This window comes from Nicotiana attenuata, chromosome 9 (genome assembly GCF_001879085.1).
Source record: "Nicotiana attenuata strain UT chromosome 9, NIATTr2, whole genome shotgun sequence".
Lineage (NCBI taxonomy): Eukaryota > Viridiplantae > Streptophyta > Magnoliopsida > Solanales > Solanaceae > Nicotiana > Nicotiana attenuata.
In genome coordinates, this window is record NC_031997.1 from 40,998,831 (window position 1) to 41,003,023 (window position 4,193).

Sequence of the window (4,193 nt, forward strand, 5' to 3'; positions counted from 1 at the left end):
GTAAATTGGGTAGAAACCATGTTTTAGGTTTTACATTTTGATGAGTTGCTGTAAAAATCATGTTTTAGGTTTGTATGACGCATTAGATATCGTGCTTTAGGATTGCTATGCTCACTCGCATTTAAATCATGCAAAATTCGTGCATTAGATATCCTGACTTAGGGCAATCATATTTACTGCTTCTCCATATTACATGTTATAGTTCATCATTTCACTTCTGATTCTGCATAAGTCGCTATCACTTAGAAATCCTGCCATTAGGTTACTAATACTGTTTAAAATAAATACCTTCTCCATGTGCATTAAAGATCTTGTTTTAGGACTGCATGTATATCTGCTTTGAAACATGTCGCTAAAATAAGTAGGCTAAAACAGCCCCACACATAGGTACCATGTTCATGTATGAATCGGTATAAAATCACCTGCTATATATTCATCACTTAGACCAGCATGCCTATAGGATGAAAGAACTTCAAATTGTTTAAGTGGTTCCCAGATTATGACTGCATATATATGCCTAGGCAAACCTTAGGTCGTTAGATAACTGTGAAATCAGGTTTTGTTTATGTGTGAAATTGTCCAGGCTTAACAGGCTATAAAACCAGTAGGCAAACTGGTTAGGATTCTGCCACTTCCCTTAGAACAAACGATACATGTTCTATTCGGTAATGTTCATCTAGATATCATGTTCCTAGGTTTTTTTGAATTTCTTTAAACATCAGCTGTTTGAGACGTGCTGCTTATTTGCCTATGTATATGTGGAGGTAAATATGAGCCTTTTATCTGCTTCCTTAATTGACAGTCCTATGTATTATTTGTTGTCGCCTAGACATTTACCTTTTAAACACCTTAAGATTGTCTAGAACTACCCAAGTCTAGAGGTCCTAAACTCCTCCGGGACCACAAGGAAGGGACGGGTAAAGCACGCTTAGAGTTCGTTAATTAACTCGCTTATAACCACTAAGGGGAGGGTAATGGGTAGTAAAAGGATGTGAAGACTGCGCTAGTGTCACGTGTAGCCCCTCTAGTTGAGGAGGATTACCGGGCATTGCACAGATTGATCCTATAGGCTAATCAACTTAGGACTTCCCTTTCCCAACTCACATGTGTTTAAACTATTTAAATTTCTTTTCTTTACACATATGTGTTTAAACTGTCTAAACCTCTTTTACTTTCATATATGTGCATTGGACCATCTAAACCTCCTTGATCATATATGTATTTAGACTGTGTAAACTACCTTTATTTGTAAATATGTGCTGAGACTGCTTACTTTTTAATTGACTAATTCACATAGTTCGGCCGGAACCCACCGTTGTGGACCGTGAGGGGTGCCTAACACCTTCCCCTCAAGGTTATTTCGAGCCCTTACCCTAATCTCTGGTAATGCAAACTGGTTACAAGAGTTAATTGCTCTAGGTGCCCTAACGCACCTTAATCCGTTAGGTGGCGACTCTTCAAACACCCAATTCCCAAAAGGAAATGAGTTGTTCCCCCATGAATGTCGAAACTCGGACTTCCCCGCGAAGGAAAAAAAGGGGGCACGACACAATACAAGTCAAAGGGATTCTATATTAGCAATAGTACTCATGTTTTGGTCACTTAGGCATTTTATCAAACACTTGGTGGGTATAAAGCTCATAGCCCTTATTAATGGTGTTTCTACACCCAATAACCCATTCTCTTACTCCTAGATAAATTCTAAAATCTCAAATGATTATAATCAACATCATTCTTCATCACCCATAAGATAAACAACAACCTTATCCAATAATCAACAATCAACAACCCAAACCTATAATTGTTCATGTTTTTCTGTCAAACCCATCAACTCATATCTCATGAACTAGAGTCTATAATCATTAATCCAATATTATAATCAAGTAGAGGGTGAAGATATTACCTTTTTGACGTTCAATCCTGTTGAATTTGAGTCCTAGAGTTTCTTTTCTCAACAGTGATGTCCCAATCAAATATCTAATGATTTGAAGGGTTCACCCATGTTAATAAGGTGTCGAAGAATTGAAATTAACTTATAATCACCATTAGAACTCACATTGGATGGTGGAGGGACCTTGGGAGAGGTTAGGTTCTTGAGAGCCTCCCTTTCTAGAGCAAGTTTTTGTGTTTTGGGGTGTGGGGGACGAAGTAGGGCTTTTAAAATGACCCCCCCCCCCTCCCCGAGTGTTCTCCCGCCAACCTGAAGGTCCAACCGCGCACCTAAACGCGCAGCAGGGCAGTAGCACTATTAAAAGTGCGTGGCCGCACACAGGACTATCCGGGCGCGCATACTGCACATTGTCCAGTAAAACGCACATAAATTGTTGCACAGAGATCCGTTTGGGCTCCACAATATATCGTTGGAAGGCTATTTCAAAGGGCTACAACTTTAATGTTTTGTTTTCCCAAATTATTTACAAATTTGCACGAAATCCTAATGGAAGACAGACCTTACGTAAACTTAGTCGATGTTATCGAATCTTATGCACCTCACTCTCCATCTTGATTCAAAAACAGCTATTTCCACCCATACTGTCAAGACCCAAGTTCTCCCTCCGTGAACTGTCGTGACGGCACCTAGTCTCTATGACTAGGTAACCCTAACAATTTGCGGAAAAAGGAAATAAAGATACGAAACTAGCAATTTACCGGTAATATAATAGAGAAGTTTAAAATGCCGCTCAGCATATACAATAATAACACTCTCGGACAGTAGTAACACTCCCAAAACCCGGAATCTCATGATCACAAACTAGAGGAAATACATAGTGTTCTAACTCCAGAAGTCTAAACAAAAGTAATTACAGAAGGTCTATAGCTAAAGGGAGAAATTAAGAGGGACTTCTCGGTCTGCGGACGCGGCAGATATACCTCGAAGTCTCTAAAAAATTGCCTCGCCTCACTGATGGTATAGCTCAGCAGAAGAACCTGGATCTGCACACAGAAAACATGTGAAGGAAAGGGCATGAGTACACCACAGCGGTACCCAGTAAGTGCCAAGCCTAACCTCGGTCGAGTAATGACGAGGAATGTCAGGGCCCTACTGGTTATATATATAACAAGGTAAGCAGTATGAAATGAAGCAGTATGATTAAAGTACTAACAGTCGATAAAGAATAAAAACACAAAAAGATAATAACCCAGTACGCAGAGATAGCAACAGGAGATCTACCAGGATATCATCCCGTAGTCCCAAACGTAAATGTACAGGGGGATCTACCGGAATACCGATCCATAGTCCCAAAGTAAATATCCAGTACAGGAGAATCTACCGGGTGTCGTCCCGTAGTCCCAAATATAAATGTGCAGGGGGATCTACCGGAATACCGATTCGTAGTCCCAAAGTAAACATGCAGGGGGATCTACCGGAATACCGATCCGTAGTCCACAGTAAACACACAACAGTCTCAAGAAAGAATCTACAGTTCTATTCAAGTTCATACCAAGAAAAGCTGAGATTTCTATTCTAAACATGCTGCACAGAATTCAAGTAAGCAGTTAAAGCATATACGGCAGTTAAGTCACATAGTCATGCTTTCCTAAGCTAAACAGGAAACTTCAAGTACAAGTATTGTTCAATTAAAGGAAGACATATATATTTACTTAATGAAAACGGGGTTTTTCAACAATTAGCACGTGTACGCACTCGTCACCTCACGTACACGGCACTCATATAACAACAGTACCAAAATCCTAAGGGGAGTTTCCCCCACACAAGGTTAGGCAAGCCACTTACCTCGAACCAGCTCAAAATCAATCCGAAATCACGCTCTTGCCACGAATATCCAACTCCAAGTGTTCCAAATCTAATCAAACGAATATCATAACGTAAATACAACTACAAACAACTAATTTAGCTAAAGAAATCGAAGCTAAGGCAAGAAAATACAAGAACGCCCAAAAATCCTCCCCGGGCCCACGTCTCGGAATCGGGTAAAAGTTATATTTGGGACTACGGGACGACACCCGGTAGATTCCCCTGTACTGGATATTTACTTTGGGACTACGGATCGGTATTCTGGTAGATCCCCCTGCACATTTACGTTTGGGACTACGAGACGATATCCTGGCAGATTCCCCTGTTGCTATCTCTGTGTACTGGGTTATATTATTTCTGTGTTTTTATTCTTTATCGACTGTTAGTACTTTAATCATACTGCTTCATTTCATACTGCTTACCTTGTTATATATAT